We start from the raw sequence: 26,168 nt of genomic DNA, 5'->3' as shown, positions 1-26,168 counted from the left end.
CCTTCTAAGAAAAAGAAAAGTGAATACCAAAAGTGATCAAAAAGTTGTATGCACTCCAAAATGGTAGCAATAGAAACTACAGATCATCCCACAAAAAAAGCAGACTTTTACACAGCACCACTGAAAGCTTTATAAGAAAAAAAAAAAGGAAGGGCAGTTCAGAAGACCGATCCGTGCTGTTTAAAAAAAAAGTAAGAAAAAAAAAATAGATACATTTGGTATCACTGATCATAATTGCCCACAAAACAAAGTTATGCCATTTTGTCCACAGTGTGTACCCCATAAACACAACCGCCAATCCCCTAAAAGATGGCAAAAATTGCATTTTTTCCCCGAATTTCAACCCACTTAGAAATCTTTAAAAGTTTTTCAATACATTATATGATACATTAAATACAGCTATTAAAAAAAAAAAAACACAATTCGCAAGCAAAAAACAAGCCCTCAGACAGCAACGTCAACGGAAGAATAACAAAAATGTACAATTTTTAAAAAGTTGGGAGAAATCAAAAATTCACAGAAAAAAAAAAAAGACACATCCTTAACAGGTTACGGCGTAGAAGAAAGCAAAAAACTGTTTTATAACTAGGGATGAGCGAGGGTACTCGGTTCGGGTGTTTTTGCACTCGAGCACTGCTTTTTCCGCGTAACTGACTACTCGGACGAAAAGATTAGGAGGGTGCCGGGGGGGGGGGGGGGGGGGGGGAGTGGGAAGAGAGAGAGCTCCCCCCTGTTCCCCACTGCTACCCCCCGCTCCACCACGCCGCCCCCTGAATCTTTTTATCCGAGTAGTCAGTTACTCGGAAAAAGTGGTGCTCGAGTGCAAAAACACCCGAACCGAGTACGTTCGCTCATCTCTAGTTAGAACCCATAGCCTGTATGACCGGAGTGAAGGTATGTTGGTAAGAAACAGTGACACTCACCGACGAGAGGCATCAGCTTGTCTGTAACCAGTCAGATTGAATCAGGAATAATCCAGGTTAGATCTTTCTTGGGGCCACTTCACTATATATCTGTACAAGGAGAATAAAACCTCATTAGAAATACAGTACATGTAGAAAAACCCAAGTAAAACTGCAATGCAAGGGGGAAACTTTCTGTTCGCACCATCCCTAAATGTGTATAAGCCATAGACAGAACAAGGCTAGCTGAAGTTGCTCACTTGGAGACCCCCACTATCACGAGAACAGGGCTCCATGTCATCCTCACTGTTGAGGAGGACACTGAACATAGCAGTGATTACACTTCGCATCGTGAATCAGAAGAGCTCTAAGGATGCCCAACAGAACCTGGAAGAAACGGTTTTCTGACTCATCAAGATTCCAGCATTTAAAAACAAATTGTCTTCTACTTTCTGTGACAGGAGAAAACAATTAGACAGATCTATTAATACTGTGATAGAGAGAACTTAAAAAAGGATGCAAACATCTGAGACCAAGTGAGAGCGGCTCTGTCAGCTGTAGACTATCCCAATAGGAGGGCAGCATGGAAAAGAGGCCGAGTTCAGGAAAAAGTGGTTTTCTATGAATTCTCTTAGGCTGCATTGTGCACATTGGCACCAGGTTTCACATTTTCTGCTCCGTTATGGAGCAGAGAAAAAGCAACTTTTGCCCAAACGGAACAGTCAAATGACAGAACCAAACGGACCCCATTGTCTATAGAGTCTGTTCGGTTTCTGGCTGGCCGGTTGTCAACTTACAGGACGAAATAGCGAGCGCTGCTTCATCCTATTACTTTAATGAAATTCAGCAATGGACGCTGATGTGCTGATGAGCCCCAACTGCTGCCAGGACTTGATAAAGCCCTTCCCCAGCATCCCTACAAACAGTTATAAGAAGGGCAGCGGTCCATCTGCTCGAGCTGAAGAGACGTTGGGTGATGCAACAAGCCAATAACCCAAAGCACACAAGTCAGGCAACTCAAGAATGGCCGAAAAAGGTGATTTGCGTTTTGGATTGGCCAAGCAAAGAGCCCTGACCTTAACCTTATTGAGATACTGTGGCATAGCCTTAAGGGAACTGTACACGCAAGGCATCCCAGAAATAGTGAAACATTTGCAGGAGGGAGGAATTGGCCAAAAGTCCCTCTGAACATTGTGCAAATCTTATTCATAGCTACAGGAAAAGTTTGGTGGAGGAGACTGCTGCTTACAGGGGATCTACAGCTTATTACATTTAGGGGTTCATTTATTTTTTCCCCTGCACTGTAGAGGTCTACTCAATAAAAGACAAATGATACAACGGTTTGTGTTATTACTTTAGTTAGATTTATAATTGTGATTTGGGTAATCAGAAGACACTGCTAGTAAAAAATGCAAAAATACTTATAGGTATTCTTCTAGGGGTCATTCACACGACTGTATACATACAGCGGTTTACCGCCATGTATGACAGCGCATTTCACGCTCATGGTCATGTGCAGTCTGACTTTTTAAAATAAATTTACTGTTCTGTCTCATAGCGGGGTTGCGTATGTATAGTCTCCTGCATGCAATGTATTGTATATGGACGACACTGCATACGCTAGCAATAGAAAAGAATAGGGCTCTCGCTGTGCGATAAGTGGAGAAATAGAGCATGCTGCAATCTTTTCTTGCATGCGTATTTACTTGCAGTGCATGCACGGTATTGTGAAATCAGTGAAAGTCCATGTACTTTCATTGACTCCATTCACAGCGTGTCAAGCAAACGTGCATCATGTGCGCAACACGCACCAAAATCATGGTTGTGTGAATGAGCTCTTACTTTGCGGGGGGGGGGGGGGGGGGGGGGGGGGGGGCAACTGTACTAAATGAAACCGCTTTTGAATGAAAATACTTGACCGAATAGAAAGCTATTTAGATAAGCTGCTCTAAACATGATGGAAAGCCCATTGTAATGATAAAGATGTCTCTTATGCTATCAGATGTCATAAAGATGGCACAAGAGCCGACTTGTTATACACGTGCTCACTATCTATTTAAAAAAAATATATAATTTAAAATATTAATGAACATGTTGCACAACTGTGAACAAACCATCCCCGGCATCTCCACACCCCCGTCATATACACACCTCTGGCGAGATAAAATGGGAGAGGTATAAAGACAGAATCATGTACTTATATAAACCCATCGTAGCCCCTTTAAAGGAATTCCCCCATCCCCACGCAACAAACTGGTCCCCCTTGATCCCATAAGTCAATAGGGGGTCCTACTGCTGGGATCCTCACCAATGGAGTCCTGAATGAATGGTGCAGTGATCCTATGTACACACTGCCGCTCTAGTCACTTCAATTGAATTGCAGGAGATAAGCCAAGTGCTTGTATCTCCAGCAGTCCCACTGAAATAAGTTGGGGGGGGGGATTCATTCAGGGACCTTTGGTACCCACATTCTGGTCATCGGTAGGGTCCTAGTTGCTGCACCTGAATGGATCAGGTGGATAAGGGGATAAATTTGTTTTGTGGGACAACCCCTTTAAATTTTGCAACCAGCACTGGAATAATGAGGAATTGAATCTTCGTAGTCACAAATGCTCCAGCTTAGTTTGCACTAGTTATGAAAATCTTCACTAAAATTCAAGACCCTTCACAGTTGTTCAGCGGCCTCACAAAATGGTACAATTGTTTGAAAAATCTGGACAAACTCCAGTAATTACGGCTTTCAGGACAAAGGTTTTATGGCATAAAAAAAAAAAAAAAAAAAAAAAAAGAACCCGTCGCCATCATGCCACCTCCAGAACTTGACTGATCAGCAGGGAATGAAGAATCAATCACTTCTAATGTCCTCTCTTCCTCTGTAATTAGGGTCCAAAGATATCCTTGATGTATGCAAATGAGCTGAGAAGTCTCACACGACTCTAAATCCGAAGCATGGCTATTTGTGTTGTGGAATTCGACCTTTGAAATACAATGGGTAAATCCTGCCGCATGTCCGCTTCAGAAACAACCACCAAAAACGTACCGTTTAGTTGCAGATTTGGCCGATATGGTTTTGCAGCATGATTCTTGCCGATCTCACGTGACCGGATTTGAATTGCGGATTCCACGATTGAATGATCCGCAGTAATACGCAATTTAATCAAATACATTGGATTACACAATTCTGCTTACATTAGCAAGTCGGAATTGCGTAATCCGCTCACGGAAAATAAAACACAGCATATCTTATTTTACTGCAGAACCCGCAACCATAGAGTCCATTATGCCCTGCGGTCATAGAAACACTGCCACCCCCTCCCCCCAAAAAAAAGTACTGTGCATAACCGTGCGTACGCAGTCACATAACGCAGAGTCACCGTCCGGGTTCATAGGTGCTGTTCATAGGTTCATAGGCATGATGATTAGTCAGTGTAAAATGTCTATTGATTTGTACTAAACTAGATGTATTACGCAGCTGTAGTGACTAACTCTTAGAGGCTAATGACTGCATAATTTCATTATAGTAATTGCCGGACAATGGCATGGTGAAAAGATGTGTTTTGTGACTTCAGCCTAATGTGGAACTCTGCTGCATAAGGAAAGAGTTAAATCACAGTGTTATATATTATTGCTTGTGTTCATCTTGAGTGTTTTCCCAGTCCTTCCCCATCCCCCCACACAGAATCTTCTTCAACAAAGAGATACTTATTTTCAGTTTCAGTTTCGAGCACATGTTTGTAAGACAAAGACTTGCTTATACATTGGACTTGAGAGAAGGTGGGCATGAAGGAGGGGGGATTCTATATGATCCGACAAATGAGAATCCTATATGTTACTGATGTAATCTGTTGCACGCCCATTAAAGGGCAGGTGTTATGCTTTACAATAAAAGGGGCTGTCTGGGTGTTTCTGCCCAGAGAGCCATTTTGGATATGAGACTGATAGCTTGTGTCTGATCTGGTCGATGATGTGTGCACACTATACAATTTGGAAGCTACAAAATACCCCGAAACCTGCTGGAGAAAACCAATGTCCAGCTCAGTGCGACCCGCTACAAGCCTCCCGCTCACAGAATCCTATCCCGTTTGTGTGAGCCCGATCTTATTGCTGCAGGTTTGTGTGCGAGTGTACCCAAATACACAAGGTTTCTGGTGTAACACAGATGTGATGAGCTGTCCATCAAGAGGAAGGGGGTGTGGTTAGCTCATGAATCAGCACGACTCTTCTCTGCTCATTTGCCTAAGTTGCAGGGTAATTATGGCGGTACATGGGACTCCTTAGAAAAAGAGAAATGGTATTACAAATGATAATGAACAATTGTTCATCTCCCGATGGTGACAGGTGCCCTTTAAGAGAATACCGTTTACACAGAGAAGTCTATAAGGTTCCGTTCTCACGGTGCCATGTGGCAAAAACACAGTTTTCCTGAGAATTTCCATGTTCTGCAGCTAGCCTACCTGAAGCTCCTTAAAACTGAACAGAAGTCAACCCACCGGTGGTTAGCTGAATGATACTACAGCTTCCAAATTAAAGTGTCAGTCTGAAGAGCTCCTATCATGAGGCGTCCGGAGAAGGCGAACAGCTCAACGTGTGACAGTACGTTCATACAGTTTGGTCGATGCAGTTTTTTTTCCCTGCAGTTTCCAAACCAACATTCTGCAAATGGTTCTGAAGGTAAATGGATAGTTGGTTGCATTACAAGTTACAGACAGAAGTTGGACAACTTGTAGCGATAACTGCAGTCTTATTCCCTCTCCAATTGTTTTTTTGCTCCAAGAATAGAAACTAAATGGGAAACCACCACAGTAAAACAAAAAAAATTAAAATTAATTAAAAATAAACTAAAAGCAATGTGGATTTCCAGTGTTTTTTTTTTTTAAGTGTGGTTTTCTGCTGCATCAAGCAGCCTCTTAACTGCACTGTGTGACTGTAGCCTATAGGCAGGTTCATATGGGATGTAAGTTTATAGTACAAGCGATACGAGTTTCATTTCACGTGGTGCATAGAACAGCAGCACAGAATGTGCAATAGCATTCAGACACTCTGTGGTTTGTAAATCCGCAGCGCGTCAATTGTGTGCATTGCAAAACGTGAAACACCATGTGCAGATCTGCGGTGCAGTTGTTGCAGATGCAGAAAACCTGCAGCGACTACGAACCTTGTGAGCATATCCTATGTTGAAAAGCAATGTTGATGCAGAACCCAAAGGGCCCTTTCACATGGGTTGGGACGGTTTCGTAACGAGCAGCGGAACTTACAATTGTGCAGAACATTCTGCAACAAAATGCGCATGTGTATCCTGCGGAACGGAAGACTGCTTAATTCTGCATCAACACAAACATTCCTACTTGGACTTTGGTGCGAGTTTCCACAGCGGCTTAAAGAATTCCGTTTTGCGTGAAAGGTCTCAAAGAGGTGGTTATCGAAACAGAACAAGTCATATGAAAAATAGATGTATTTCCTCCCATCTACACAAGATACACTAGTGAATTTCATGCCAAGACACAGGAATTAATTCAAAGGCGCAGAAAGTCTTGTGACACAATTGTGTCCGGAGTACAATTTGCTTTAAATTTTAACCTCCAGCCCTCATTCAGCACAACCCGCATGAACAGAGGAAGCGTCACAAAGGTCACCAACAAAAAGGAAGGTTCTATGAAACTAGTTTATTCGCCGCTCATACCCTTCATATAAGAGTCAACGCCATCAACAGCTATTCCACCCAACTCCGCCATGTTTTTCAATGTGGAGAAGGAAATAGCGGAAACCACAACGCTATGGCGGTGGCTTAGTTCCTACATGAACAAAAGATGGGGGAAATTAAAATTCATCATGCCTGATCCTTCTTTCCCCTGCTATTTGCTATTGAGGCAGTCAGGAGATGCTCCCCTCCTCCAAATGCACATTGGATAGTAATAGGATCTTGCCAAAATCAGCGTTCATCCGACTTTTGCCTAATGTGTAAACCCACTTTAGTTGATAGGAGGTATCCGATATCTTTCTAACTTTCTCTACTGTGTGAACAGCCCCATCATAGGTGCATAAAAACCCGCAAGAGCGAGCGAAATACACAGGCAAATGTGATTTTCAATTGCGTAAATATGCAGTATATTTATCCGACCGAAACCTATATACGCCTGTGCCAATGAGACCCAAGTCCCTAGTAGGTGAAAGTAGTTGGAAAAGAAGAACCCAGAAGTTATGTGGAGCAAGGCATGAAGGCAAAGAAATCCTGGAATTGTAACACTTCACTTAGTATCCAACTAAGGACTAGGAATACATCTGCTGGGTACAAAGAGAAATGGAAAAATGACAAGCACCAAGTAGTAAAGCCATCTTTTGAGCAATAATTGTTGTGTCTAACTGCTCAGAGATTGTGCAGTTTTCGTTAAGCAGCCGCTGATCTTTCAGCATGCTGAAAGATCAGCGATCAGTTATCAGGAATTCACAGCGGAATAAAGCCGATACTATTATTTCAGCTGTAACCCGCTCCCTAAAGATAGGCGGGGTATGAAGAACACAGTGGTCCAGCTGTGTTCTTCATCCCCCGCTCGGAGCGCTCGGCTGTATAACAGCCAGGTGCTCTGAGCAGCGAACAGCCCGATGCAGAAGAGAAGTGGCCCTGCATGTCTTCTGCATCCTTCGCTCGGAGCGCAAGGTGATCACTCAACGTTTGCGCGACCACCTGGCTCTGTAAAAAAAAAAAAAAAAAAAGCACAACGATTATCGCTCAAAAGATTTGAGCGATAATTGTTGTCTAAACCAGGCTTAAGAGGTTTGATTAGTGCAGATTAGGACACCATTCAGCAGGTGCACCTATAGCCTCTGCTCATCGGTCTGCCAGTGCTGCACTTCCGTTATCCCCGTTGATACTGTTTACAGGCTGCAGTTTGCCCTTCTATGGGACATGCAGCCAACAATGTGCCTCGGCGTACACGGCTGAGGCCTGCGATTAGCTGTAGTCAGTCTGTCATGTTCCATATAAAGACAGACCGCAGCTTGTATACACAACACAGCAGGGAAAACTGAGGTTCTATGCTTGAGGTGCAGGGCCCAGGGACCAGCGAAGGCATAGGGCCTCATGCACACTGGCGGATTTTTGCTGCGGAATCCGGGGCTGGCGGCCACTTCCAGGCTCTGCAGCAATAACCCTCCTTAGCATGCAATGGAAAAATGATTCTTCATGCACACCAGCGGAAATAAAGTCCAGTTTCAGCTTGCGGATGAAAAAATAAAAATAAAAAAAATCACAGCATGCTCCATACTCTTGTGGTTCCTGCACAGACAGCTTCTATTGAAGTCAAATCCCATCCACCTTTGTCGGTCAAAGGCTAAATGCAGCCTTATTTCCAAACTCTTCCGGCCATTGGGCGGGGCTTCTGCCGGACGGCGGTGGGAGCGTACTCACAGCAGCATCAAAAACTGTACAATTGCTCTAGAATTACAATATAAACACAGCAGGTGTGATGTATGCAAAATTAGTTTTGCATCTGCGATCGCTAGTACAATCAGATTTCGTTCCAAAATGAGTAAGAGTTGTGCCGCAATAGCGGCCACACCCTGCATTAATGAATAACCTTGGATGAAATGCTTCTGCTTTCCAAAATCTATTTTAGTGCAGTGGCTAGTCCTGAAGAAGCAGCTTACATACACTTAGTAGGGAAAGGGGACAGGAGGGGGCGCTTTACTATCCTGCAAAACACAGCAAGGAAGGGGTCAGGCAAGTTCAACATGAAGCCCAGTTACCCAAAATACACCATCAAGTAACCAAAAAGGGTGAAACACTACCCGATGGATACAGCACCGCAACCAATCCTCCATAGGCTCATAAAGCACCATGGGCCATAATGATTGCACACAGCTGTATGTATACCACTTTGTTTAAAAGATTGAGGGAAAGTTGCAGCGAACAAGCCCCCGTGTGCCGCATGTTCCTTCTGACTTGTAAAGTGTGGCGGAATAGTTAGCACTATATAAAAGAGAACTAATAGTAATTAGATTACTATGTGACAACAATCTATCCATGTGTCCCAGTAATGGGGTACGAGGGCTAAGGGCTCATTCACAGTAATGTTTACAACCTTTAACATTACATCATTCTGATCCATCATAGGAGCAGAATAAGGAAATTAATGACAGTGTTAGATTAGGCCTATATAACCCTCCACGCCAGGCAAAAATCCATAGACACGCTGCTAGGACCTTGACAGCCAATCGGGAGCTAGAGGCGTGACAGGGGTATTCCTCCATGCAGGCCCCGTCAAACCCCTAGCTTCCGGTGGTGACAAGGTACAACAGTACCCCGATTACAATGGTGTCCATCAGGTTTTCTGTCAAAGTGTCTGGAATATTACTGGGAAAAACAGAGCTGTGCGGAGAGCTCCCTTATACAAGATTGTGGATGGAATCTGTGACAAAGGCCCCTAACGGGACCCCTGATGTGTTAAAAGGGGCACAAAACCAAATAGATTGGCTCGTGTAAACAGGCAGTCATTCCCCAGCCCACTCCACCTCTATTTACTCAGTAATGCTTGTTCCTGTGTAAAAGCAGGAATTATCACCAAAATGACCTCTGCAAGAATCTCAACTGTGTGAAAACGGCCTTAGACACTAAATGCTGCTCTGACCGGCCAATACTGCTCACATGGACAGCACTGGTCAATTAAAGCCAGTCTTATGCCAATTATGCATACTAATGCAGTGTGTCTCAGGTAGTCCTAGACGTAGTTCAGCCATTTTTGTTTCTCCAGGAGTCATTTTAACCCCTTTAACGATTGATGACCGGGGGTATCCTCCAAGGTATCCTCCAAGCTGATCGTTGGGGATCTCAAGTGGTGGACACCACCCATCAACTTTTGATGACCTATTCTAAGGATTGCCTATCAATACTACAAGGGGTAAAAGTCTATCAGTGTTTGAATGGTGAAGGTGTGACCTCCAGGTTCCCTACCAATCAGCATAAATAAGTGATCCCCCTTTATTTACAGAAGTAGGAACTGTACGGATGACTGCGCTTGGTACTGCAGCTTATTCTATTCCCTTCCATTAGATCAAATAAGACAAGCTGCTGTACCAGACACCACGGCTCATATGGACGAGCGTCCATGTGTTCTCAGTAGGGAGAGTGGAATAAGCTGCTGACAGAATCCCTGGCAGTAGATTATCTCCCATGAGAATAAATAGATTACACATGCTGAAATCTAACATGTTTATTAGGGCTATCCTGACAATGGCAGTTGTCAGGGAAAGCAGCATTAGAGGGTTGGCCCGCCCAACCGATATTGATCTAAATGTATATGGTCACCTCACTCCAGGCAAAAAAGTAATGATGACCTATCCTACATTAGTATGTATGCTTCTATGTAATGTGAAGTTAACCATACAGTTTAGGGCACATTCACACCTGCGCTTGTGGCTCCGATCCATTTCCGCTGTTCCCCTCTCACTCCTCAGTGCTGAACAAAAATACCGACACAGTCGGATCTGGTAAGGACCCCATAGACTACAATGGGGTCTGTCTAACTTGTAGCATTTTCCTGGATGAAATAACAGCGCCCGACACTTCCGGTAGTGGCCCATCTTCTAGCACAACCAAGGATCAGTATGGAGTCCCTTCAATGCAATAACCAACATAGTGACGTCTATATATAGTGGTGGTCTAAGCTGCAACGGAGGGACAACGCTCTAGTGAGAGCTGCTACTTCTCTCTGCTTACTGGTAGGGTCCCAATGGTCGGTCCTATGAATCCTGCTAGTTGTATCCTGTATTAAAGTAAAATCCCATAAAACCCATTTAGATCCCTATTTTTCCAATCATATATGCTGCGCTGTCATGGAAAATGACCAATACATTCCTGCGGGATCAGACTCCACACTGGTATGCTTTAGTCAGGCAATGATTGGCTGCATCCTCCCGGTTGTGGAAGGGTATTTTCCAAATCAAGCCAACTTGCTTCAATTGTGTTTCTTTTGGATGCATTAGAATAAACAGGGAAACAATGTTGCAAAAGCAGCACACAGACATTAAAGGGGTTGTCCCGAGGCAGCAAGTGGGTCTGTACACTTCTGCATGGCCATAATAATGCACTTTGTAATGTACATTGTGCATTAATTATGAGCCATGCAGAAGTTATAAAAAGTTTTATACTTACCTGTTCCGTTGCTGGCGTCCTCGTCTCCATGGTGCCGACTAATTTTCGCCCTCCGATGGCCAAATTAGCCGCGCTTGCGCAGTCCGGGTCTTCTGCAGTCTTCTATGGGGCTCCGTGTAGCTCCGTGTAGCTCCGCCCCGTCACGTGCCGATTCCAGCCAATCAGGAGGCTGGAATCGGCAGTGGACCGCACAGAAGAGCTGCGGTCCACGGAGGAAGAGGCCATCTTCAGCGGTGAGTAGAGAAGTCACCGGAGCGCGGGGATTCAGGTAAGCGCTCCGGTGAGCTTTCTTTACCTCCCTGCATCGGGGTTGTCTCGCGCCGAACGGGGGGGGGGTTGAAAAAAAAAAAAACCCGTTTCGGCGCGGGACAACCCCTTTAAAGAACAGGTTGTCTGTTATCTGCAGTAAATCTAAATACACTGTGTATTGGGGAGAGCGGGTTACTGTAGAAGCAGTGCAGTACGATTAGGAGTCTTGTACAGCCCTAAGGCTTTTACATTGTCATTTCTGCATTTTCTCACAACAGTTCTGATTTAAAGCCAACGTGGAGCTGACATCAGCATCTTATTACACAAAAGAAGGGGGATTGTTCTTTCAGGGAGAAGCATGACCATTTCATCAGATTCTCAGATTAGCATCCACATAATACATACTCTGAACCCTTATCATTCCAGAGACGCTTATACAAATGCCAACCTCTAAGAACACCGCTTGTGAAAGCCGATCACACAAAAACGTAAAGGATTCGGATTAGTTTGAAAAATAATGAAAATACAAACATTGTAGCATGTGAATCAAAACTCATCCATCATCTGACACATCGTAGACCAGAAGCCATGATGCTAGTGTGAACGCAGCCCAACACGTTTCATCTCCACAAATTTGTGGAACTACAAAACATAATGCAACTTCATCACTTTAGCCACAAAAGCCTTTCAAATTGTGCCAGTCGATAGTTGCTGGTGCAGTTCGCGGGCCTAGAATATTGGGAAGCCGCACCTATTTTGCTGCAAGTTTCAAGCTAAAGCTCTGCAGTGTGTGCACACGGTCAGAAAGTCTTTGTAAAGTTCTGTTCACATTCTGATTTTCCCCTCATGTCCACGGGGCCTGCACAGATTCCCCATGCAGAATCCCGCAGCGGGTCCTTCCTTTCCCGCAGACATGAAGCCATAAAATAGATTATACTCGCCTGTCCAGGCACGGTGGGTTCCTGTCAGTCGCGGACGGATTTTTTTTTCTGCCTGTCGGGTGTGCTTGGCAGCATGCCGTGCACAGGTTTTTTTTTGTTTTTTTTTTTAAATTCCTGCTTTCCGTGATACGGACGCAGTGACAGCTGCGGGTCTGCCACGGGACCGGATGGCTTCCATGGGCTTCAATGGAAGCTGCGGGAAACCCGCAGAAAATGGAGCATGCTGCGGGTGCTTTCTAAACGGCAGGGAAAAAGGACATCCGCAGGTATTTAATTACATGCTGGTGTCCAATGATTCCCTATGGGTGCGGGACACCCGCACGGATTCACTAATTCGATTTTGCCCTTGGACATTGGGCCTTAGCCTGTACATGGGGAAAGCTGCCGACGTACCCGCTAACGCCTCTCTTACACCCTGCATCAATTATTTTGGTTGTTCTGTACCATCATAGGAGCAGAATGAAAGTCACTGAAGTGATGGATCTGGCACATGACTGGCAGGAATGGTGCCTGACACTTGCTACAGATTACAAAGACTAAAGTTAATTGTTGCACAACCCCTTTAACCCCCACAAGTGGCAGGTTTCTTACCACCCTGTCGTGCCCACCAGGGCAGGTTTTTTAAATGGTCTAAGCATTTAATTTCAACTAATTATCCAGTCGCGTTCTAAGAGCCATAGCTTTTTCATTTTTCCATCGACACGGCCATATGAGGGCTTGTTTTTTGCGGAACAAGTTGTACTTTTTGATGGCATTTTTTGGTATATATAATGTATTGCATAACTTTTGTAAAAACATTTGTAGGAAGATTGGGGGGGGGGGGAAGAAATTCATATTTGTTTTTTGGATTTCATTTTTACGGCATTCAGCGTGCAGAATAAATAATGTGACATTATTCTGAGTCACACGATTCGGGCGATACCAGGTTTATACAGTTTTTTATTGTTTTGTACATTTAAAACATTTTTTTTCTTAAAAAAAGGTTTGCTTTTGTGTCGCCACATTTCAAGAGTTATATTAAATTTTTTCCATTGCCAGAGCTCTAGAAGGCCGTGTTTTTTGCGGGATGAACTCCAGTCTTCATTTATCAAAATTTTTAGGAACATGTAAAATTTTAATCGCTTTTTGTTCCATTTTTCTAGTGGCAAGATGAACAAAATCTGTAATTCTGGCATGTTTTTTATTTTTATCTGCATTCTCTGAGCAGCATAAATAATATATTAAAGTAATTCTACAGTCCAGTACGATTATGCCAATACCAAAGTGTAATAGCTTTTTTTCTTCTTTGCAACTTTTTCACAGTTTAAAAAAAAAAAGTAATAAAAGTTTAAATCACCCTCCTTTTGCCATATCTATAATAAAAAAAAATCTAAAATCATAAAAGAAAAATACATATTTGGTATCACCGCGTCCGTAAAAGTCCAATCTATCAAAATAGTGCATTATTTACCCCGCACGGTGAACGTAGTCCGAAAAAAATAAATAACGCCACAAATGAACTTTTTCCAGTTACCGTGCAATAAAAAGCGATCAAAAAGTCGTATGTATTCCAAATTAGTACTAACGTAAACTACAGTACATTGCAAAAAACGAGCAGTGCTCAAGTACGTCGACGGAAAAATAAAAAGTTATTGCACGCAGAAGATGCAGCAGAAAATTTAAAAAAATTAAATGTCTTTGAAAAAAATACAAGTACTACAGCAAAAAAAATAACTACGGTATACACGTTTGGCATGGTAGTAATCGTACCAACTGATAGAATAAAGTTATGTCATTTTTGTTGGTTTTTGCGCCGTAGAAACAAAACGCACTGAAAGATGGCGAAATTTTTTTTTTCATTTTACGCCACTTAGAATTTTGTAAAAGTTTTTCAGTACATTATATGGTACTTTAAATAGCACCATTAAAAAAATACAACTCGTCCCGCAAAAAACAAGCTCTCACGCAGCAACGTCGATTGATATAGGAGTTATGATTTTTTAAACGGGAGGGGGGGGGGGGGGGGGAGAAGGACCACAGCATGTAAAGGGTTAACAGCAGAGATCGGATGTTTTCTCTATTCTCTGCTGTGTAGAGCTGGTGCCTGGATACGCTCTGATAGCTAAGCACCAGCTCTCCCTGCCACAGAGACCATCGGCTGGCTTCTAACAAGCCGATGGCCTCTATGGCAACCTGTAAACAAAGCAGTGCAGGACTTTGAAAATAGAAGTGGGAGATTGCCGGCAGATCGGCAATATCTTCCTGATCCGGTTTTTCAATTCCTGAACTGTTCTGAGGGACTGTGCAGGCAGAGCACAATGCCACAGCTTATGGCAGTGTGCTCTGCAGCTCCCATAGTGAAACATAGCCTGGAAATGTTCCAGGCTATATTAATATGGGCAATAGAGCTTGTCCCTGAAAATTTCCGAGCGTGCCACTCAACGGGTTAAAGGCCAAAAATGGCTCCAACCTTCATGTGACTGTTCAGAATAAGCCGCTGTGTGTAAACGTGTGGAATAACATTGTCATTAGATAACTTCCATGCTGTATTTATCACCATTTCCCCTCTCTGCAAGCTGTATCTCCAATTCTCAGTTCTCTGAGCTGGTGGGCGTAGACTGGCTACTATAACAGCTTAATACACCGCATACAGAGGAATAGGATTTCTTCTGCTCTATAGCACACCATAATAGCAGCATGGAGGACATTATGCAGCAGTATAAAGGTCATCCTAGAAACTGTGAAACCGTAAACATTAGCAGCTGCCAAAGCATGTCTACATAATTTTTGCGGCTTCCATCTCCCTCCTGCAGAAGCCCCCTCATCCCTCACCTCTATAGACTTCAATGGGCAGCATGAGAACACCCAAACCTTACTTCCTGTCACTGGAAATAGACTTCACAGGACAATAGTCCACGGACAGTAAGTAAGGGATTGTTCACATCAGCATCCGGGAGTCCCATTTTTCTGCTCCTTTCCTGCGCTATGTCAACCCTATGTTCTAGTGTAAATCAGCAATGGAGGTTCCAAACTGAACCTTCCAACGCTGATGTGAATCAGCCCTTATCCAATCCCACATTTATCCCAAACGTTGTTTTTTCATCTGAATATCCCTTTAGGTTTTACCTACCAAGATTTGACACCTTTAAATTGTAGTACAAACAGGTATATTGAGAGATCATTCACGGGGTACACTGACACTGCAGAAATCTCTGTGATTGCTTCATTCATGTGAATGAGGCTTGCAGAAAAGCCATGTACGAGTATGCTGCAAAAACAACCTTAAGGCTCCTTCAGAAAACAGTGTTTGCATGCAAAGAAAAGGAGGGGAAAAAAAAGTAGGACCTGCTCTGTTTTCAGGTGTTTTGTGCAGCAAAGGCCCTATAGAAGTCTTTGGAAGATGCGCAAATACGCAAGCGGAAGTGTGAAACTGCAAAATGCAGGGAAAAGAACACATCTTGACCTTATTAAGCCAATTAGCCTTTTAATCCACGGAAAGGGTATGGAACAACCGTGTGAACTAGCCCTGCGTGCGTAAAAAAGTAGATCCACGTTAAGTAGATTTAGCAGCACATTTCTGCCGTGGTTTTTAAACGGCGCAGACCACATCTGATTCCGCCGTGTGAACACATCCCAGCGAGATGCACAAGACCATCAAGCCGGATCGATCCTTCCCAGCCACAGAACTTCAAAGACAACCAAAACGATGTCAGCATCTCCAACGGATGTCTTTCTGGTCCCAGAGCATCATATACAAAATTACAAGGTTTCAGCTCTTAAGAGCCTATATAGTATATCTTTATCCTCTTACGGCATGATCAGTCTCGCCCGTCTAAATAAAACTTTTATGAACATATGCACATGTTGTATGAAATGGGCAAGGTCTTAATGAAAAGTAAGGACAACCAACATGTGAGTCAGAGAGAGAGAAGAAGAGCGCCACACGGGGTAAATAAGTCTCAACTTGGGGAAAGCGATCCGAATAGTCAATTCTTACCCGATGGTGAGAGCCTGGCCTACAACCAACATATGGTTACAGATTATTATGCGCACGTAATAAGCTGTACCAAACTCTCATAGGCTCCCATGTTGTCGTTCACATGAATTGCGTGAAATATGCAGCCAAGAACAATCCCAGCATGTTCTATCTTGGCCTGTAGTACACCTGCATACACACCAAGATAGTACATGGCGATTGGTGGTTCACTGCAGCCATGGCGGCACGCAGCGATTTACACTCGTGTGAGCCTGGCCTTGTGATGTAGGGAGGGCCCTTCTACACAGAACGATTATAGCTCAAATCGTGTAATCACGGGGGGGAAAAAATGATCTCAGATAATCTTTCAGTGTAAACACGGCCAAAGATTGAACGATGACTTGTTCGCTTAGGCCTCCCCCACACAGGCGTTTGCAAAAACGCAGCGTTTTTCAATTATGTGTTTACTGCGGCTTCAGCAGCGCTGACATGCGCTTTCTCAGCGTTTTCAGCAAGGATGCTGGATGCCAGAACTGTATGAGGAAGGCCTTATACTCACCTAGCAGGCACCACCTGGGTGCCTCCTGCTGTTCTCCGGCATCCCTGCAGGCTTCCAGGCACTTGTCATCGCCAACATAGCATCTTTTGATGGTAACAGGGTTTGAAGACCCCACCTCCAGCTAGAGATTGCTCCGATTGGTGCATCGAGCGCTGGCTCTGATTAACCAATCACAGCCATTCATTGAATGGCTGATTGGTGCATCGAGCGCTGGCTCAACCAATCAGAGCAATCTCTAGCTGGAGGCGGAGTCTTCAAAACCCGTTCCCATCAAGAGATGCTCTGTCGGCGATGACAAGTGCCCGGAAGCCTGCCCAGAGCTCCGGAAAGCTCTAGGAGAGTATTGCTTTTTTTCTCCCACATAGTGTAGCTTTCATGCCTCCACCCCTGAAAATCAGGGTAGCAACCTGCATTTAACAAGTTGTGCTGCATTTTCAGCAGCCCCTGAAACCACTGCCCATTCATTTCAATAGGTGATGCAGGGCTGAAGACTGCCAAAAATAAAACATGCATCGCTGTCAAAGCGCAGCACCAAGCACTGAACAAAAACGCCTGTGTGAGGGAGGCCTTAGCGTTCATTTTATGCTCGCATAATAATCATTTATCGTTCGGAGTCATTGTGTGTAAATGGCACTCGTTCAGTCGTTCGCAAACCATCCCCAGGTTAGCCACTTCCCTGGCAAACTAATGATAAACTGAACAAGCTGAAGAAGACAATGCGGAAAAAGTGTAAAACGATAATATGTGCGTGTCAGGCCGGGCCCACATGAACAGGTCGGATATCCGCAGCGGAAGACCTGCGATCCATCACAGAACGTAACTGCGAATGGTCACAGAGGATCACAGATGTGTGCAATTTTTTCTGCGGATGTAAGCATACGCACAGCGCATCATCCACGCGCAAGAAAAATTGCAACAGGGAATGCCATTAGATCATTGCACAGGCAACCGCCTATGGGAACATGTATTAATCCTCTTCTCCCCCTCCCTCTACTGAGTATGGGCTGCGGGACGCATGCATCCATTCACTTCAATGGATGGAATCTGTGATAAATTTGCGTGGAACCCGTGATAAAACAGAGCATGCTGCGATTCCATAAGGTTGCGGAATATGCAATTCGTACCCTCGAGTGTGAATGAAAGTTTGAAAATACACGCCTTTCAATGCCCGCATTTTACCGCGCGGACAGTGATCGCAGAATCCACAATTCCAATCAGTTTGTGCGGGATCGGCCTAAATGAAAGCAAAAAGACTCATTTGCACATTCCAACATTTTATTGCTCTGTGTAAAAAGGACCATGACACTAGAAAAAGCTCTAGATAAGTTTAGGATACGTTTGGGAACTGCTACTATAATGAGTGCTCTCTCCGAGTAGGTGGTCAGCTCCCTCCCATATGGATTGGATAACATATGAGTAGCCCTTTCACAGTGGTGACTTGAATTAAAAAATATAATTTTTATTTTGAACTTTTTAAAAATGCACATATAGGGGCACAACACATAAAACAACAAAAACAAAAAAAGTAAGTAAGGTCAATACACAAAACTCCATGTATTTTTGACACAAATGACCAAGAGAAGATTTACATTCCAATGACAATGATACCAATGATACCATCGTTTGTACCACCTAGCTTTTTGCAATTCCTTAACCTAGATCGCCTATAATAGGCGTTTGTCTTTTACTTTTATACTAAAGACATCTTGTTTCTTCCTGTCACTGCTAAACAGACAAGATAAGCGCACCCACGATCTTCACAAGCCAATACAAACATAGTAACATAGTTCGTTAGGCCGAATAAAGACAATGTCCATCTAGTTCAGCCTGTCTATCCTCCTGTGTTGTTGATCCAGAGGAAGGCAAAAAACCCCAAGGCCAGAAGCCAATTAGCCCTTTTTGGGGAATAAATTCCTTTCCGACTCCCTAATGGCAATCAGACTGTTCCCTTTACTAAGGCCTCATGCAGATGGCCGGGTTGCATGCTGCGAGAACTCTCGAAGCGAAAGCGACCCGTGCCCCTGCAGTAACCCGCAGCTCACCTCCTCCGGCTTCTTCTCAGCTCTGCTATGTGCCAGCTGCCACTCAGCCGGACCGTCAGAGGTGACGTTTCTGTGCCGGCCTTTTCATTCGGTCAAATCGCCGCTGTCTGCATAGGATTGCATAAACTAATGGAATTTTATGGCAGTGTGCACTGGCGGAAATTCTACGAGAAATCCCGCCATAGAATTTCCACCCGTCTGCATTTACCCTAAATCCACACACCTTTCAAAAAACTATCGCTCAATTAACGCAAACCATCTTCACTGCAGGTATGGTGTTCTTTTGGTGATGCGCAGTTTTGGCTTTGTGACAAAGATACCTTTTGTAATTATGGCCAAAGAGGTCATCATCCATGACACGTTCTCCCACATACATTTGGCAGACTGGATGTAAGTTTTGGCAAAACATAGCCGGCTTTGATGATTACATTTGTTAGAAAAGGCTTCCATCTTGCCACCCTACCCCACAGCCCAGACATATGAAGAATACGGGAGATGGTTGTCACATGCACTACACAACCAGTACTTGCCAGACATTCCTGCAGCTCCTTTAATGTTGCTGTAGGCCTCTTGGCCGCCTCCCCAACCTATTTTCTTCTGGTCCTTTCATCAAATTTTCAGGGGAAACTGGAATTAAGAAAATATGGGGAAAACCCTAGAAGAAGAGCTGAACTTTATATGGGATAAACCAGAATCACTGTAAATAACGGCAGCAGAGTAAGTTTAAAGCCGCTTTCACACGTGCGACAAAATCGTGCAATTTTCTCACGACGCGACAGCGCTACAAATGGTAGGTATGTGAAGCCCATGCTTTCCAATGGGTTTCTTCACATTCGCAATATTTTTCTGTGATGCGATGCTGCGAGGAAAAAAAATTGTGGCAAGCTCTATACAGACCCAATTTGCAACAATTTTTTTTGCGCAGCCAATGTTTTCCACAAAATCGCGGCTTTTGTGCGATGCAATACAACTTTAACATTGTCATCGCAGTGCGCTGGTGGCTTCTGTGCATTCGCAGCACAGAAGACTCTGCACAGGTACGCAGGGGTCACTGGCCAGGCACCGAGTCGAACTCCACTGTGCAGGAGGCCTTATGATAAATGTGTCCAGGTGGGAAAATCTGATGCCCTGAATGAAGTGTTTAATGTTACAAAAGTTAATGGCCAATGGTTATCCACTGAAGACAAACAACTTAACTATCTACAAGTGGGAAGCAAAGGAGAAGTGGGGTCCTCAACAGGTCAAGTTGCAAGTCAGAAAACAATTCACCCTTCAAAAAGACAAAAACTTCTTGCTTCAGCATCAACATCTTACGATCCGCTACCTAGTGGTGATACTGAGTCTAAGGACAGCGACTATGAAGATGAGAGTACTTGTCAAGCAGCCAGAAAATACAACAGTAGTAAAATTGGAACCTGCTTGATGACATACACAAGAGTATCAACAAATAAGGCTGCTAAATTATGCATTTTAGATAATAAATACCCTGTTTCCCTGAAAATAAGACATACCCTGAAAATAAGACATAGCATGATTTTCCAGAATTTTTGAGGATGCAAAATGATTTTTCAGGCTTTTTGAGGATGCTTGAAATATAAGCCCTACTCCAAAATTAAGCCCTGCTAACAGTTATTTTAAAAAGTCTATTTAAATAGTGTCCAGGCAGCTATGCATGTAAAAAAGTTAAACCTTTTTGAACAAAAATTAATATAAGACACTGTGGTATGTTTCTGTGAGTAGTAGCAGCTTGAACATTCCCGTATCAGTCCTGAACACCCCACGCCAGACATTCGCATTCAAGGCTGATTTGGGTCATTAGGATACGCTATCTCTGGCAAATCTCAAATTATTGCTTTTGTCAATAAGAGAAATTTGAGTATCGAACTTTCTACCCAGGCTAGACCCGATCCTTTGAGAAACCTGCTGCATGAACAGGCCCTCCAAAAATTAAGATATTCGTTTCTTTATCAATTGGTCTATTGGTGACCTCATGATATCACCTATACTGTCTCTACTCAATCCCGATTTATAATGCTCCTGATGATCCACGAGAATTGAAGTGGTGAAACGCGTCGAGCAATTAAATACGAGAATCAGCATACTAAAAAGGGAAATTCGAATACGCTTGGGTCAAGTATTTACACTACGACCCTTATCTATAGAGGCGAGGCCGCCCTATACTAACCGGGAGACTCTCTCTGGAGGTTGGCATCATACATATCTAGCAACCTCGGGAGATGATCCCTACGGCCAAGGCCAATTCCGACTATCCATTTAGGAATTGGTCAGGTACCTCTACCCTCCTTTGAAAAAAAAGGGGGGGGGGGGGCAAAAAAGAATTGTGAAGAAACGAACGTTCAAATCACTAAAAATTGCATCCATCTACGGTGTGTGGGCTTTATAAATAAAAAAGACCAAAACAACTGGGGATTATCTTACAAACCCCAAGTACCAATATACCCCTGCCTCATACATTACCGGCTTTAAGCAGGACAAAAAAACTTCGTGGTCGCCGGTGACCAGATCACACAAACACCCACACACACAGCACAATTGGATGCCCATCTTTAGTGACGGTGTGGTTGGATGGTATTTACCACGCCCCTTACTTACTTTTTTTGTTTTTGTTGTTTTATGTGTTGTGCCCCTATATGTGCATTTTTAAAAAGTTCAAAATAAAAATTATATTTTTTAATTCAAGTCACCACTGTGAAAGGGCTACTCAAGTTAAATTTGGAGACTTTTTGCTCTGCCTACTCTGTGAAATATTGTTGGATAACATATGAAGACGACTTGACTAAACCCAAGAAGCACAAGATCCGGTCGGGTTGTGGAACACTTCATTGGAAATCACAGTATGAGCCGCTTCATATGTTAACATGTGAGGATGAGGAGGAGCTCATGCCCGACACCTGTAAACTGTGACCAATGACATGAGGTCAAACATATATTGCTGTTTTATCTGAACCTACATGGGGAACGCATAGACCGATAGAAGACGAATGCCTATATAGTAGCCTCAGAACTAAGACAAGTCCCTGCCATCCTGTGACTCAGTGATCAGCTCCTATGTAATTAGTAGCTGAGAACTACAGACTATTCTTCACTTCCCACAGCTTATATAGGTTGATAAAAATAACTAGCTTTGGTGAATATCCTTCCTACACATCTGCAATCCAATGGATTTACTGCAATATATGTAAGCTGATCAATATACATCGAAGACCTTAAAGCAACCATCCGGTTTCAGTACCAACTTCAGTGCCGGGACCGATGGGGGTATATTAACTGCAGCTCTCTGCCATCCTTCTGATCTCTGAGTTCTGACTTCCGTTTTCAGTCAGTTTTCAGCAATTTTCTAACTCGCTAACATACACGGCACTGCTCTGATTGGCCGATGCTGATCACAAGGAGTGCTGGCCAATCAGAGAGCAGATTTAGTGTACTGTTAGCTTAATCTGTGCGAGATTAGGTAGGCTGAAGATCGTGTCGATCATTTTGGACAGCTGGTAAGGGGACTGCTGATCAGTGGGTCGTCAGAACAACTGCAGGTAATATACAACCTCCGGTACGGAGACACAATGTTGTCCCGAACCTGGCGAGTCGCTTTAAGGCCTCATGCACAAGGTTGTATGGTGGAAAATATAGTCCCTTGCAGCTACCAACAAGGACGGTGTAGGATATTCTGTGGAAGGCATATTACACAGTCTTCCTTAAACCAGGTTCACATGACCATATTTGCATGCGCAATATACAGTGAACAGAATCCACTTATTTCAATGGGGTTGTTCCCAAGCGTGCATTGTGTGCGCAATTTCGCAGTAAACCAGAACATGCTGCACATATTTTTCGTGTATTTGCGCAGGGAAATTGCCATTCATTTCACAGTAAAAAACGCAGTTGCGAGTGCAAATATGCAACACCCACTGTGCAAAAAAGTAGCACAAATACGCATATTCTTGTGTGAATCCGGCCTTAGGAATATCATGCCATGTGATGCAGCAAAACAAAAGCCTTTGCACATAAATGGAGGCATACGCAGTCACCGTAAGGCCCCACGCTCCTCCACGAGGGCCATATCCTGGTTCTGTACAGCTCAGTCGTGACAGCTTCAGCTTTACACCACCAAGGATAGACCATCAATTGTAAAGGACCAGAGGGTCCCTTTAGACAAAACAGAATCTGGAATAATTGTGAAGAAAACTGTTATTATTAACCTTAGGCTGGGTTCACACAGGGCGGATTTGCCGCAGAAATTCCGCGCGGAATTTCGCCGCGGCAAGTCCGCCTGCGGCCGCTAATCTCGCCATTAGCCAGCCAAGTGACGGCCAATCCGCTGCGGTAAGTCCGGCTGAAGCCGCGGTTTCAGAATATGCAGCATGTCCATTCTTTTTTGCTTTCCGCTGCAGCCACGCTCTCCTCTATGGGAGCGCCGGCCGCGGCAGAAAAGCGAGCGCCCGGGCCGCTTCAAAGTCGCCGCGGGTTTTTCCGCAGCGGTTCTCCCGTCGGAAATCTCGCGGTTTCGGCTGCGGCCAAACCGCGGGATTTCCGACGGCAATACGCCTAGTGGGAACCCAGCCTTAGAAGAGAACAAAATTTTGTTTAATTCACCAAAACTGGGTTGTAATTTCAGCCACCCAAGATAGTTCAGTCTTAAAACCAGCTAATCCCCACAGCGCTCTGGTAGTGTTACTGGACTACTAATTATCTAATTGGCCAGAGCTGCTCAAGTGATCAGTACTGACCAATCAGAAAGCAGTGCAGAGTCTGCATTAGGTAGTCAGAAATTTGCTGCAGCCATCTTGGACTGCTAAAACAGGGCGCAAATCCGGCCAGTCAGAGGAGCGGCAGCGAACAATTCTTGCAGGTAGCAAATCCATAAGATGGCCATTACATTCAGGCCTTACAGTGCAAACCAGAGGTGAAATGCACTGCAAAACCCACATTACCCTCAGAGTGATGAAGTACCGTCAGTAGATCACCGATGACCAGGTTTTATTGCTGTAGCAAGGAAAAGAAGAAAGCTCATAGGTCCCCACCCACATGGATGTAGTATAGAGCCACAATACAGCACCTCCCTTCCGCTGTAATGTTCTCCTGCTTGGACACTGCAGTTATTAGTCAGCCCACTGGAGAGAGTGGGGCGCACTTCACACCAGTCCTGCTGCTAATGAAACCATTGACAAAGGTATATGTAATCCCTCTCCACAGCCCCTATGTAGCGCCAGCAGCAGTTTTGCATGGCCAAAGCTATTGACAGACTCCTTTAAGACCCAGCCTATTTGACCCAAAAGACAATTTTTGGGGGAATTTAATCTCAACTTTTCAAAAAGCCATAACACTTATTTTTCTGTCGACGTGGCCATATGAGGGCTTGTTTTTTGCGTGGCTAACTTGTTTTAATGTTACCATTTTTGGGTACATATAATACATTGCATAACTTATACTTTTTTGGCGGGCAGGGAGAGAAAACACATCAATATTGCCACTTTTTTTACAGTGTTAATTACGAAGATAAATTTTTATTTTTTTTTACATTTTTCCACACTAAAAATGCCTTAAGAAAATGTATTTTACATCGTCACATTCGAAGTCCCATAACTTTATTCTTTCATGGATACAGCTCTGTGAGGGCTCAGTTTTGCGTCGCGAGCTGTAGTTTTTATTAGCACCATTTATGGCCTTTTGATCACTTATCACGTTTTTTTGGGGAGGCAAAATAAACAGTAAGCATTTTGCCTCTGTTTCTTTTTTGGGGAGGCGGGGGTAGTTTACAGGTTTTGCTGTGCAGGATAAATATTGTATTCAATTTATGATACAGGTCATTACGGATACCAGGATGCCAAAGCGGTGTTTTTTAAAAAAAATTATTATACAAAACGAGAAAACGTGCAAAGAATGTGCTTACCTTTTTTTTGTTTACTTTTTTTTTTTATAATTGTCCCTGTAGGGGACTTGAACCATAAAAGCTCTGATCGCTATGATAATGCATTACAGTACTTTTGTACTGCAATGCATTCACAATAGTGATCGCAGAGTGTATGGCATTCAATTGCCATGGCAACCCATCGGCCCTTCCGCAATTACATCACGCCTTGCTGTCCTCACTTCTGAGCCCGTGCCATTCACAGGACGTAAGTTTACGTCCCGTTGCGTTAAGTGCCCCAGCTAGGATGTAAACCTGCGTTCTGTAACATTAGGGTGTTAAAATTGGCACTGCATGTCAAGTATGCAGCTTTTTTCCTGCATCCTCTGGACGAGATTTGCTACAACCTCATCTGCTTTGCCGCAACTGCTGTTGATTTGCTACAATTCATGTGTTTGCTGCCCAAACAATCCAGTTTGGATGAATGGAACCTCCTTTCAGTAGCCCAAGTCCCTGCAAGACATCTGCTGTGTGTGAATATTCTCCCCACCAGCTCAATACTGACTCACCAAGTAGGTAGGGACACAACCTATCGCCGGGGGCAATAGAACCGCTTACATATGAATAAACTAACACCTTTCCAGGAAAAGCAGAGAAACCCCACAAGGCAGAGTTCTAAGAAAAGGTGCTCCAGCCGTGTTGTCTTATGGGATTGCAAGTATCAGAGAAAGACCTGTTAGGAGAGCTGAGCCATCTCCTTCAAGAGGTCTTCCCAACTAAACACATTCATTCATCACCAATCCTAGGACAGGTGACATAATTCAGGGCGATACAGAAAGAATGGTGCAGATTTATACATATATCAGAATGACATGAAAAGGTGGAAGAATTCTTCTAGTTTTTAATGCATCTTACGGATCTCCGACGCGAGCGCCGTTGGTGACATTGGTCGACCTAAAATACGCATTTCCGCTGCTGTGGAGCTGATAACAGAGGATCTGCCAGGACGTGTCTGGCAGAACTGGTCTATTGACTTGTCATCTGTTGTGTCACTAATAGCGCCATCAAACATCTCTTAAGGCGCAGTAAAAACTTGAAGAGCTCCATATTTTCATGTCATTCTGGCTGTTTTATGTTGATTCTGTACAAATCCACTTTACTTTTGCACCATTTTCTGAAACACACTGTATATAAGTCACTGGGAGCCCCCCAGTAATCAAGAAACCAGTGGTCCCCAAGTGCCCTTTGTGAATGGAGCGGTATTGAGCATGTGTGACGACTGCTCCATTCACTTCTATGGGACTGATAGAGATTGCCCCACCATCTCCATAGATTAGTAAATTGCTTATCACACATGAGCAACAAAGCCACCCCATTTACAAAGGGCACTCGGGAACTGCCGGTGGTGAGGGAGGGGTCGCACCACCACCTATCAGACATTTCCCACCTATCACTTTTTGGGTTGTTTTGCTACTAATGTCTATGGCAGCTTTTAAGGTGAAATGAA

At 43.9% G+C, this 26,168-nt stretch overlaps 1 protein-coding gene across 2 annotated transcripts in view; it reads right to left on the bottom strand.

The window, feature by feature from the left end:
• The window catches only part of TAOK1 (TAO kinase 1), a 123,558-nt gene that overhangs the window by 66,212 nt on the left and 31,178 nt on the right, over window positions 1-26,168 (bottom strand). For both annotated transcript variants that reach the window (XM_066599579.1, XM_066599580.1), the window contains exon 2: window positions 924-1,013. The gene's annotated coding sequence lies outside the window, so the exon portion shown is untranslated. The remainder of the gene's footprint in view (window positions 1-923; window positions 1,014-26,168) is intronic.

The sequence above is a fragment of the Eleutherodactylus coqui genome, chromosome 4 (assembly GCF_035609145.1).
Source record: "Eleutherodactylus coqui strain aEleCoq1 chromosome 4, aEleCoq1.hap1, whole genome shotgun sequence".
Classification (NCBI taxonomy): domain Eukaryota; kingdom Metazoa; phylum Chordata; class Amphibia; order Anura; family Eleutherodactylidae; genus Eleutherodactylus; species Eleutherodactylus coqui.
This window is presented reverse-complemented; position numbering and strand designations above follow the sequence as displayed.